Source organism: Pseudonaja textilis, chromosome 10, assembly GCF_049901715.1.
Source record: "Pseudonaja textilis isolate UNSWEBS1 chromosome 10, rPseTex1.2, whole genome shotgun sequence".
Taxonomy (NCBI): domain Eukaryota; kingdom Metazoa; phylum Chordata; class Lepidosauria; order Squamata; family Elapidae; genus Pseudonaja; species Pseudonaja textilis.
In genome coordinates, this window is record NC_141999.1 from 11934152 (window position 1) to 11947401 (window position 13250).

The 13250-nt window shown below is 46.9% G+C and overlaps 1 protein-coding gene and 1 long non-coding RNA gene across 9 annotated transcripts in view; one reads left to right on the top strand and one right to left on the bottom strand.

Annotated features, from left to right (window-relative positions):
* Positions 1 to 13250, bottom strand: part of AHDC1 (AT-hook DNA binding motif containing 1) — a 261817-nt gene that overhangs the window by 62060 nt on the left and 186507 nt on the right. The window lies entirely within an intron of this gene.
* Positions 4101 to 6896, top strand: LOC148124904 (uncharacterized). Its single transcript, XR_015744785.1, has 2 exons — positions 4101 to 4796; positions 6573 to 6896. It is a non-coding gene; the product is annotated as an uncharacterized LOC148124904 (long non-coding RNA).

Sequence of the window (13250 nt, forward strand, 5' to 3'; positions counted from 1 at the left end):
AGTTTATTCAATAGCCTGAATGGAACCTAACATACTTCCATTCTTCTGCTAAGCCAGAGGTCTCCAACCTTGGCAACTTTAAGACTTGTGGACTTCAACTCCCAAAGCAAAACTGGCTGAGGAACTGGGAGTTTGAAGTCCACAAGTCTTGAAGTTGTCAAAGTTGGAGACCCCCGTTCCAAAGGGTTTTCACACACACACACACACACACACACACACACACACACTCACACATGCATGGGGGAGGAAGGTAGCAGTGGGGTGGAGGAAGGAGCGTTTATTCAATAGCCTAAGTGGAACCTAACATACTTCCATTCTTCTGCTAAGCTAAGCCAAGCAAATCAGGATCAAAACTCTACCCATTGCCATGCCCAGAAATGACTTCCTCAAATAGCACTTCAGACTTATATACAGGTAGTCCTCGACTTGCGACAGTGTGTTTAGTAGACTGTTCAAAGTTACAATGGCACCGAAAAGAGTGACTTATGCCGGTTTTTCACAGTTGCGACCTATACAGTTCCAGAGGCTTGGCCACTGGGTCACACATATGGCCGTTGAGGTGTCCCAACCTCACGCGATCCCCTTTTGCTGACCTTCTGACAAGCAAGAGCAATGGGGAAGCCTGGATTCACACTTAACGACCGGGTGGCTAACTTATCTGCTGCAGTGTTTCCCTTAACAACGGTGACAAGAAAGGCGGCAAAATGGGGCAAAACTCACTTAGCAAAGGTCTCACTTAACAATGGGCTCCACTGTGGTTGCAAGTCGAGGACTATCTGTAAATGCTCCGTAGTGTTTTGCAGCACTCTCTGGGAGGGTTTACAATCTCAGCATAGCACTCCCCCCCCCCCCGCAACAATCTGGGTCCTCATTTTACCGACCTCGGAAGGATGGAAGGCTGAGTCAACCTTGAACCCCATCAGGATTGAACTCCAGGCTGTGGGCAGAGTTTAGCCTGCAATACTGCCTTCTAATCAGAAGGAAGGAAGGAAGGAAGGAAGGAAGGAAGGAAGGAAGGAAGGAAGGAAGGAAGGAAGGAAGGAAGGAAGGAAGGAAGATAGCAATAGCAGTTCGACTTATATATGCTGCTTCACAGGGCTTTACAGCCCTCTCTAAGAGGTTTACAGAGTCAGCCTATTGCTCCCAACAATCTGGGTCCTCGTTTTATCCACCTCGGAAGGATGGAAGGCTGAGTCAACCTTGAACCCCATCAGGATTGAACTCCAGGCTGTGGGCAGAGTTTAGCCTGCAATACTGCCTTCTAATCAGAAGGAAGGAAGGAAGGAAGGAAGGAAGGAAGGAAGGAAGGAAGGAAGGAAGGAAGGAAGGAAGGAAGGAAGGAAGGAAGGAAGGAAGGAAGATAGCAATAGCAGTTCGACTTATATATGCTGCTTCACAGGGCTTTACAGCCCTCTCTAAGAGGTTTACAGAGTCAGCCTATTGCTCCCAACAATTTGGGTCCTCGTTTTACCCACCTCGGAAGGATGGAAGGCTGAGTCAACCTTGAATCCCATCAGGATTGAACTCCAGGCTGTGGGCAGAGTTTAGCCTGCAATGCTGCACTCTAACCAGGGCGCTACCACAGTTCCTCAAAGCCCTTTTTCCCAACAGGGTCCCTATTAAGAAACCTACTACCTGCCTGAAGCTTCTGAGCGATGCTGGCTACATTAAAGCCGGTCCAAGACATTCCGGCTACAAAAAAAATCCCGATACTTCCCTGCATTTGGGAAGCACCCTCCCTTGAGAAGCCTCCCGGCCTTCAGCAAAACAAGGGAGTGCGCATCTTGCAGGATTTGTCCTATGGTTACCTGGCTCCGTCTCCCCTTATATTCCTCCCACCACCTTGTCTCCACATTTCTTCCCTGTCTGAATGCTAAGGCAGGTAAGCAGGCGCAGCCTGAGCACAGAAAAGAGCCTGGGGGAGGAAAGAGGGAGGGAGGGGGGGAGGGAGCCAAGCCCCCAGAGCAGACAATGACTCATTCTCCTGGCGTACAGAATGGGTCACTCTGGCCATCCATGTGAGTTGGTGGATGAAGTCTTCAGGCTGGGCTGGATGCTCGCTCCCTTTAAGCAACACCCTCCGCCCCCCTCCACCGGTCCCCCCTGCATTTGTTCTGCTCCTTCAGAGAGACGGAACTCAAAGGGCCAGCAGCATGCAGACAACCTCAAACAGACCGAAGTCTCAACTCAGGGAGGAGGAGGAGGGAGGAGGAGGAGGAGGAGGAGGAGGAGGAGGAGGAGGAAGAAGAAGAAGAAGAAGAAGAAGAAGAAGAAGAAGAAGAAGAAGAAGAAGAAGAAGAAGAAGAAGAAGAAGAAGAAGAAGAAGAAGAAGGAGGGGGGAGGAGGAGGAAGGGAAGAGGAGGAGGAGGAGGAGGAGGAGGAAAGAAGAAGAAGAAGAAGAAGAAGAAGAGGAAGAAGAAGAAGAAGAAGAAGAAGAAGAAGAAGAAGAAGAAGAAGAAGAAGAAGAAGAAGAAGAAGAAGAAGAGGAGGAGGAGGAGGAGGAGGAGGGGAGGAGGAAGGGAAGAGGAGGAGGAGGAGGAGGAGGAGGAGGAAAGAAGAAGAAGAAGAAGAAGAAGAAGAAGAAGAAGAAGAAGAAGAAGAAGAGGAGGAGGAGGAGGAGGAGGAGGAGGAGGAGGAGGAGGAGGAGGAGGAGGAGGAGGAGGAGGAGGAGGAGGAAGAAGAGGAGGAGGAGGAGGAGGAGGAGAGAGGAGGACAAGGAGGAGGAAGAAGAAGAAGAGGAGGAGGAGGAGGAGGAGGAGGAAGAAGAAGAAGAGGAGGAGGAGGAGGAGGAAGGGAGGAGGAGGAAGAAGAAGAGGAGGAGCAGGAGGAGGAGAAGGATGATGCCTGGCTGTTTCTCATGCCGGAACTCAGCTCAGCCTTCCATTCCCCATGCCAACTATTCACAGACTTGGCCCCAGGAAGGGAGGGGTGGAAGAGGGCCACAGCTGGGGGGGGGGGGGCGTTGAGGGCAGAGGGAAATGAGACAAAAGGTCTTTCTCCCTTGCACCTCCCCTTGCTCAGCTCCAGGCTTTTGCCACATGTTTCACATTAGGGGCTCTGGACGTTGATGTTGAGTTGCTGGGGTGTCGGCCAGGGCATTCCCCCCTCCCTTAGCGAAATGTAGCTGGGACCACACAAGAGAAGGGACAAATGCTTGGATGCAGAAAAGGCCTTAAGGGGGGAGACGTGTGTGTGTGTGTGTGAGAGAGAGAGAGAGAGAGGAAAGAGAGAGAAACAGAAAGAAACAAAGAAAAAGACAAAAAGAGAAAGAGAGGAAGAAACAGAGAAAGAAACAGAGAGAGAGAAACAGAAAGCAAGAGAGAAATAAGCAGAGAAAGAGAGAAAAAGACAGAGAAAGCGAAAGAGAGGAAGAAACAGAGAAAGAAAAAGAGAGAAACAGAAAGCATAAGAAGAATAAACAGAGAAAGAGAAAGAAAAAATAGAAAGAGAGGAAGAAACAGAGAGAGAGAGAGGAGAGAGAGAGAGAGAGAGAGGAGAGGCAAGCTTACATGAAATTGCAAAGGGTGTGTGAGTGTAGGAGGTAGAGCTGAGCAGCATATACAGCAAGGATCTTTGTGTGTGTGTGTGTGCGTGTGTATGTGCGTGTGTAAGAGTGAAAAAAAGATTGCAGTCACCTCTCCTTGCTACCTCCTGACCCCTGGAGCCTTGGAAAGATAACAGCCCCCAAAGAGTGCTGACTTGTCTTTCAGAAATCCAATATCTTCGCCTGGTAAACTAATAGACTACCTGGGCTCACAATAACCACCCTGCAAAAGGATTAATCCTGGTGCTGAAAATCTTTAATTAGTTTAACAGTTTCAGGCTCCTTGGAGGCAGCAAATGGCAGACACAGCCCCCCCACTCCAGTCTCTCTCTCTCTCTCTCTCCCCCCTTTCTGCCTCTCCCCCGCCAACTTAAAAACAGGACCTCTTGGGAGGCTGTTTCATTCCCTGGTCGAGATGAAAGGGAGGAACAAGAATTTTCCATTCAAGATGGAAGAGATGAGGTGGGGGGGAGTGAGAAAGAGCAGAATCACACTTTTCCCCTCCCAGGTTTTTTTTTGTGTGTGTGTGTGTGTAGGGGGGGGTCAGACATGGGATAGAGAGAATTTAGCATTGTGATGCTCTGAATTTTTTTTTCTCTCTTACCTCCAGCCCTGAAGAATTCCAAAGCTCCTAAACACGATTTTGGCAACGCCTGGTGATGAAAAAAGAACGGGAACAAGATATCTGCTCTTTGATTCTCAAAGCTTGCACCTGACCTTGCCTTCCCCAGTCTTTCTCTAATTGGAGGGAGGCAGGAGGGTGGGTGGGAGATAGTCTAACCGAACTCTTGTTTCCATGGGGCCTTTCGGGGCTGAGATTTGGAATCGGATTCTTAGCCTCTCCGGGCAGGACATCCAAGATGGAAAACTTTACTATTCTCACACCATTCCAGAACGGGAATTCATCCCCATTATTTTATCAAAGGGGAGGGGAAAAAACAACAACACCTCCATTCATGGGTTGCTATGACCACCTTTTTTGTTGTTGTTGTTGCTAAACCTCTTTGCTCCTCGAGTTTTATCATTCATTCCTGATGTTGCAAAGGAGAATCACTACGTCAGGTCGGCAGCAACTTCTGCAAGCTGTGGAAGAGAATTACAGCTGCAGGAGACCGCGCAATCATACGGCAAGTCTCCACCAAGAGGAGGCTAGTTTTGGGTGAGGGAAGACAGATGCCAGGATGCCACAATCCAGAATGGAGCCAAGGATGCCATGTGGGCCAAGGAACTGGAGATGCCAAACACCAAAAAGGTTCGGGTCCAAACAGGGGGGCTGCTGCTGGGGCTTCGCAGGGGTTTGGGAGAGCCTATAGACAAAATTCTGTGCCGTACGGAGAATCCCCAAATCCCACTCTTGGCTGGTCCTGCTCACCCCTCCCCTCCCCTCTCCGGAGTCCCTATGTGGCCCATTTGGATGCAGGTAAGTGCAGGACGAGTGTGGAGGCTCGGGGAGGATGAAAAACGGGCCTCCTGGGAGTTTGGGAAGGCCGGGAATGGGCCCATTTCCGGCTTCCAGAGACCCTCCGGAGCCCAGGGAGGCCATTTTCATCCTCCTGGAGGCTCGAGGAAAGCCTCCGGAGCCCGTGAAGGACAACTCCCACCCCCCCGGCCATGGTGCAGAAGGCTGCACCGTGGCCATGCCCACCCAGCAACCAGGCAGAGAACCCGTGGCTAACCTTTTTGAAGCCCACCCTTGACTACAGGTTGCATGGACTTCAACTCCCAGAATCCCTCAGTCAGTTATCCTGGCTAGGGAATTCTGGGAATCGAAGTCCACACGACTTAGATTTGCTCAGCTTGAAAAAACGTTTGAACATCTCTAAACATGGTTTACAAAGTCCAAACGCACCTGCTAAGCACCAAAACGGAAGAAGGAGACATGAAATATGTGTCAGGGCACATCCTGGAGGAAAGATCACAAGAAGGCGGCACACCAGTATGTCTGTAATTAAAACCTGTACAAATCTTGATGATAACATCAACCACAAAGTCCATACTCAGGAAACATGAGCATGAGAACACAGGGGAGCTACTTTATATAAAGTCAGACCTTGTCCATATATCCCAGGGTTCTTAACCTAGGCTTGGGTCACACATCACATTAAGCCACAATGATTGCGGCTATTGGGTTTTGTAAACCATTGCTTATGGTTTAGCAGGTGACCTACTCAATCATAGTCAATAGTAGTGTGAACCCTGCAGCCACTGACAGCTGCTCTTCTGGGTGGCATGTAGGACTTCCTTCAACCTTTTCAGGTATTCTCCCTCATTTCAAACCAGGGGGGTCCAACCTCGGCAACTTTAAGACCTTTAAGACTTCAACTCCCAGAATTCCCCAGCCAGCCATGCTTGGGAATTGAAGTCCACAAACCTTAAAGTTGCCAAGATTGGACATCCCTGCCTTAAACAAACATTGCTACATCTAGCAGTATAGCTTTGTTCACACGTCACACTAAGTTATGCTTTGTTATGTGCTGCACAAAATCAGGGGTCTCCAACCCTGGCAACTTTAAGACTTGTGGACTTCAATTCCCAGAATTTCTCACCCAGTTGGCTGAGGAATTCTGGGAGTTGAAGTCCACAAGTCTTCAAGTTGCCAAGGTTGGAGACCCCTGCACTAGATGAACTTTGTAAAACCAAGGACTCTTTGCCCTATTTATACATTATATTTCAGTTACCCAACCCATTTTTAACTGTTCTCTTAGTGGTCAGCTGTCCCAAAAGGAAAAGCTGTCTTTTGAAGGGGTAGCCTGCAGAATTTAAAAACAAGCACAAATAAGAGTTACTTAATCAATATCTGCCAGGTTGATCTAGGTGGTTCCCTACGAGTCAATGTCAACTTGATGACACATAATCAGATATAATAAATCTGGGAATTGGAATATTTCCAGAAAAGTTGCTTGAGCATTTAAGTGTCAAGTTTGTTTTTCAGTTCAAAATTCTCTAACCCCAAAGGTGTGGTGGTGGAGGAAGAACAGAGGAAACGTTCTGGATGCTAACTAGAAATTGATTCCGTTCTTACCCACAGATTTTATCCTCCAACCCAAGGAGCGCGATAACTCAGTAGGAGAACAGTAAACTATGCTGGAGGAAAATAAACATCTCACTATTTACAGGATTTGAAGTGGATGAGCGTTACCAGCTCCCAATGAGTTTCAAGGACGGATTTAACATGCAAGAGAAGTACAGCCAGCAAGCAAACAATGGAACTTTTAAGTTAGGGTCAGCAGATCTGTAGCCCACGAGATGTTGGGCTACAATACTCTTCACCCCCTGCCTATTGGCATTGTTTGCTGAGGTTTGTAGGAGTCAACAGGATCTGGAGGATGGGGGATTTCCTACACCTCTCTTTTTTTTTAAAAGGAATATTATTGAGTCTGTCATCTGCACCTCTATAACTGTCTGATTTGGTTCTGCAATCCAACAAGACAGGCAGAGAGACTCCAGAGAGTAATTAGGACTGCAGAAAAAACAATTGCTATCAACCTGCCTTCCATGGAGGACCTCTATACTTCACGAGTCAAAGAGAGGGCTGTGAAAATATTTACAGACCCCTCACATCCTGGACATAAAACTGTTTCAACTCCTACCCTCAAAACAACGCTATAGAGCACTGCACACCAGAACAATTAGACACAAGGACAGTGTTTTTCCCAAACACCATCACTCTACTAAACAAATGCTATAATTCCCTCAACACTGTCCAACTATTTACAAAGTCTGCACTACTATTACTATTAATCTTCTCATCACTCCTTATCATTCATCCCCCCACACTTGTGACTATATGACTGTAACTTCATTGCTTGTATCCTTACAATTTATATTGACTGTTTCCTAGTTATGATTTGATTGTTTATTGTACCCTATGACTATTATTAAGTGTTGCACCTGATGATTCTTGACTCTTGACGAATGTCTCTTTTCTTTTATGTATACTGAGAGCATTTGCACCAAGACAAATTCCTTGTGTCTACAATCACACTTGGCCAATAAAGAATTCTATATTCTGATCTGTATTCTCTATTCTATTCTCTATTCTTTCAACTTCTACTTCAAGGCTGGGATGGATTGTGAATCAATATGGATCTTAAGACTACTAGGCTGACTACAGCGGTTATAAAAAGGTCTTGCCCTCCTTGGCACACAGTCTCTATTAGCCTGCCTCTCCCCTCCCCTGAGGTAGTGGCGTGAGTAAATTTACTCTTACAGGCAGTCCTGGGACGTAGAACCACCATCGGGACCAGATTTCCTTTGGTAAGGCAGGCGGTTGTTAAAGAGTTGCACTTGATTTTACGACCCCTTTTTGCTTGACTTCCGCATCGACTTCGCTTGATGGAAACCGGCTGGGAAGGTTGCAAAATGGTTATTACATGATCTCAGGACACTGCAACCATTGTAAACACATGCCAGGTGCACCTGAATTTTGATCAGGGTGAGGTGCTATGGTGGTCTTAAATGCTAGGACCAGTTGCAAGTCTCTCTTCTTTTTTTTCACGGACCCGGCAACTTCAAGCTGTTGCTAAATGAATGGTTGCAAGGCGAGGATGATCTGCATGCAGGTATCTGGCTGTACAGTGTACGGTGAGCCTTTCTGAACACCCCTTCTAATGCAAGCAGGAACCTGGTCTCCCTTTTCCATCGTGCCTGACGTGCAGCCGTTCAAAGGCTCTTCATTTCACACAGGGAGATGCTGGCTGCATTACAAACAGCAAGATTCCCCCATAAGCAGACTGGGAATTGGCCACCTGTGGGCTGTAATGCGGCTTCCGGCCTCCGCTTTGGGGGTCCCTGGAGCCCCTCATGATTGCAGCACCAAAATCTGGCAGCATGGATTTTCAGGTTGTTCAAAAACCACCATTCAGCCCAAGCAGGTTCTTCTCTTCCTCCTTCTCCTTTTCCCTCCTCCTCCTTTTCCTTCTTCCTCGTCCTTTTCCTCCTCCTCCTCCTCCTTCCTCCTCCCCCTTTCTTCCTCCTCCTCCTCCTCCCTTCTTCCTTCTTCATCTTCTCCTCTTCCTCCTCCTCCTCCCTTCTTTCTCCTCTTCCTCTTCTTCTTCCTCTCCTTCTTCCTTTTTCCTCCTCCCTCCTCCTCCTCCTCCTCCTCCTCCTTCTTCTTCTTCTTCTTCTTCTTCTTCCTTTTCTTCTTCTTCTTCTCCTCCTCCTCCCCCTTTCTTCCTCCTCCTTCCTTCCTTCCTCTTCTTCTTCCTCTTCTTCCTCTTCTTCTCCTCCTCCACCTCCCTCTCTTCCTTTCTTCCACTCTCACTCTTTGCAGGAGACTCTCTCTTTGCTTCGCATGTATAATTAGGAGACACAACAGATGGCAAGTGATTCATCTTAGGTAATGGGTCCACCAGAGCCACTGAAGCTGCTGGGTTTCCTTTCCCTTCAAGTCGGTAGTTTGTGATGTGTGTGTCTCTCCCCGCACTCCTCAAATGAGAGCCACGGCCATTAATTTAGCATCTCTTTGGGGACGTTCTCAAAAACAGGTATCGCTGTTCTGTTCCGTTTGGCGACAAGTGATGGGAGAAAAAAGGGAGTTGACAAAGAAAGACCAAATGATGGAAGGCAGCCCAGGGCAGGGAATGAGCAGGCTGTGCTTTGGACCGAGGCTCTTGTTACAAGCAACATTTTTCGTAGTCCTCAATTTATGGCCACAATGGCGAGCAGAATTTTCCATGCCAAACAAGGCGGTTGTTAAGTGAGTTGCCTCCAATTTTGCAACTTATTTTTTGCTGTGGTTGTTAAGCAAATCATTGTGGTTGTTAAAGTGAATCAGGCAGTTGTTAAGCGAATCCGGCTCCTCCCCCCCTCATTGACTTTGCTTGGCAGAAGCTTTCAAAGTTTGAAATGGTGACATGACCCTGGGATGCTGCATTCGTTATAAAGACTTCGCCAGTTGCCAAGCATCCAAATTCTGATCATGTGAAACAGGGATGCTGCAACCATTACAAATGTGGAAAATGTCCATAAGTCACTTTTTTCAATCCCGTGGTACCTTTGGTCACTAAACCAGGGGTCGCCAGCCTTTTGGACTCCAGGGAACACCAAATTCATAATTTTAAATCCCAGGGACCACTAACCAGTTCTGTGGTCACGGCCTAATTTGTAGGTGTGGCTTGGTGGTCATGTGACTGGCTGGGCATGGCTTGTATGTAAATATTATAAATAGTTATATAAATATTGAATTTTTTATTAAAAAAAGAGCAACTTTTACCCAAAATCAGGCAAAGCAGGCAGGCAGATTGAGTTGCTCACAGAATCATTGAGTGATCTATCTATCTGCCATCGGCTAGCTCAGTCTGTCACATAAAATTTGCTTGCCCTGAGTCCGCACTGAATAATAGAACCTTCAGTCCTAAGGGAGGTTCGGCTGTGCTTAAAAGCAGAGCCAAAGATCTAAAGACTAGCTAGAAAGCAAGAAATCCAACCATTTCCTGCTTCCTAGCTAATCTAAATCTCCCGGCACAGCAGAACAGCTGATGGTCAGAAAAAGGAAAAATAGCAATTTAGCAGGCAAGTTCGCCGGGTAAGGAGTGAGTGGGCGGGGAGGGTTCCCGCAGGCCCTGTGGGCTGTGTAGCCTTGTGTTTCTGCACAGCCTGGATTAATTGCTTTGGGGGGGTGCTCTGGGAGTGAGATTTCTCTGCGACCCACCAAAATTTTCTCGCGGCCCACTGGTTGGCGACCGCTGCACTAAATGAATGGTTGTAAGTCGAGGACTATTTTTATAGGCCAACTCCACCAGCAGCTTTCTTCCGTTCTCAACATGGAAGCTACCTTCTCCACCATGGCTGTATTCATGTATTCAGCCAACTATCCTCTGCAAAAGGATATTTTCAAGATCAATCGCCCAACTGTGATATGAAAACCAAAACACAATCACCTATTAGGAGTGGGTGGGTTCAACCTCCAAAGCCCCTGAGGGCAGGACAAGAAGCAATGGGTGGAAACTAATCAAAGAGAGAAGCCACCTAGAACCAAGGGGAAATTTCTTGACAGTTAGAACAATTAATCAGTGGAACAACTTGCCTCCAGAAGTTGTGGGTGGTGGCTTTTAAAGAAGAGATTGGACAATCATTTGTCTGAAATGGTATAGAGGTCCCTGCTTGAGCAGGGGGTTGGACTAGAAGACCTCCAAGGTCCCTTCCAACTCTGCTATTCTGTTAAATAGGGATGGAGAGAAGCAGGTTGGTGGTATCATGAGCCAGGGTGGACACAGTGGTTAGAGTGCTGCACTGCAGGCTACTTCTGCTACTTCTTCTGCCTACAATTTGGCAGTTCGAATCTCACCAGGCTCAAGGTTGACTCAGCCTTCCATCCTTCCGAGGGTAAAATGAGGACTCAAAACTGTTGGGAAGAGGCAAGAGGCTGACTCTGTAAACTGCTTAGAGACGGCTGTAAAATCACTGTGAAGCAGTATATAAGTGCTATTGCTATCATGCCTCAGGTATATCATCACAGACTATAAAGAACAGTTGCAAAGGGACCCAGACTGGCTTGAAAGGGGAGGTTGTGTGCTGAAGGAGGAATGCAGAAGCTTCAATAAATGCCTCTACTTATTATTCTTAGGGTAAAAAGGTGTGGAATAATGAGTCTGAATCGGTCATCTGATTGCAAAACATATTGACCTGAGCAAACCTGACAGAATTGGTTTGCAACAAAGCCTTTAGTGAAACAGAAAAAAAAGTCAAGTCCCGTCACCAGCACAGCCAAAACCTATAATTGCATTTGGGCATATTTATCCCTTTACTCTTGGCTCAGCAGTTTATTCTTTTTGTTCTTCTTCTTCTTATTGTTGTTAAAACTTCACTCTCCCACTTTCCGTTCCATAAGGCAGCCCATATATAACATACTGCGATATCAACAACCTAGGACATATGAGAGAGAAAATAACAACCGGCTCATTGCTGATACTAATGGCACTTAGCACCTTCACGAACAGCTGACTGGTTCTTTGCCCTTTCTGATTTTAAAGATTAAATCTGCCTTTTGCATCTCTCCCTTTCACGCAATGCACCACAAAATTCAGGGAGGAAAAGCTCATTCCTGGTTCAGAAATGAGTACATTTTTAAGAACTGCCGATTGGAAACCAGATCGGTGCAAACCTGCTTCCTTTAAACTTTTATTGTTTGTAATATTTCTGCTGTGTTGCTGCTTTGGAGAACCCCAGAAAGATTGGTGTTTCCGAAAGATACCATTCAAAATGGCTAGGCTAATAGAAATAAATTTTTTTTTAAAAAAACCCTAAGCTTGAATTCTAGGGCTCAAAATACACCCAAGTTGGATGGGCAAAAGGGTACCAGGAGCAAACGCTGTAAAACAAGTCAGCTTGAGGCATTTGCTGCTCAGCTTCTGGTCTTCTGAAGGGTGAAGGCCAAATCCAGGTCACAAAACCCAGGTAAACATGAGCTTACAGAGGTAAGTTAAATGATTCCTGTATCCTGCACGAGTCAAAAAGAGAGCTGTGAAAATATCTACAAACCCCTCACATCCTGGACATAAACTGTTTCAACTTTTACCCTCAAAACGATGCTAGAGAGCATGCACACCAGTACAACTAGACACAAGGATGGTTTTCCCCCGAACGCCATCACTCTGCTAAACAAATAATTCCCTCAACACTGTCAAACTATTTATTACGTCTGCATTACTATTGTTATTAATCTTCTCATCGTTCCTATCACCCATCCCCTCCCACTTGTAGTATGACTATAACTTTCTTGCTTGTATCCTTAGGATTTATATTGACCGTTTCCTAGTATGATTTGATTGCTTATTGTACCCCACGACTATCATTAAGTGTCGTACCTTATGATTCTTGACTCTTGATAAATGTATCTTTTATTTTATGTACACTGAGAGCATATGCACCAAGACAAATTCCTTGTATGGAACTTATGATTGTCCAATGACACTTGACCAAGAAAGAATTCTATTCTATTCTATCCTATTCTTTGCAGAGAGGCTCCCATTCTTCATATTCTAATCCCACCTAATATACAGACCATCGCACAGATGTTGATTGCCGTTGTTCTCTTTCTTCTTGCAATGTTCTTTCTCCACCCAGACCATCTTCTGGATGGAGAACATTTGGGACACGAAGCAAAAGAGAGAGAAAAGCGCCATGAAACCAACCAACAGAAGAGCTGGCAAAACAGTGCACCTTAAAGGCTAGGTCAAGCCAAAAACCTTGCAGTTCATAAAAGATTTAGCAAAGAGGGAGGGACTTCATTTAGCTGCCTTCTAGTGCCAGTTTTATTCCCCCACCCACCGACTCCCCCACCCCCCCAAGCACCACCACTCACTCACTCACACACACACACACACACACACATATCAACACACACCCAACGCAGGGTCTCCGCTTTTCTCTCCCAGCAGTTCTGATCCATCCGGCTTTTCTGAAGGCTTCCTTCAGAGCGGGCCACATCGCAAATAAGATCTGTTCTACCTGCCTGAACTGGTCTCCTCCTGCCCTGCTTCTCATTTGTTTGTCCTGCTTCCAGTTCTCCAGTCCCTTCCTGGGATGCTGCAGTTCCACCTGGTTACGCCTGACGCAAATGCCAGCACTCCCTCAGGCCAAGGCTGCTGGCTATGTTGCCTGCCTTGCAGCTGGAGCGCTCGGCTGTCTCTGGGCAGAGGACGCGGCTGCCACAGCACGGAGGCCATTCCCCTTCCTCAAGTCCTGCTTGCCAAGGCTGGGGGAG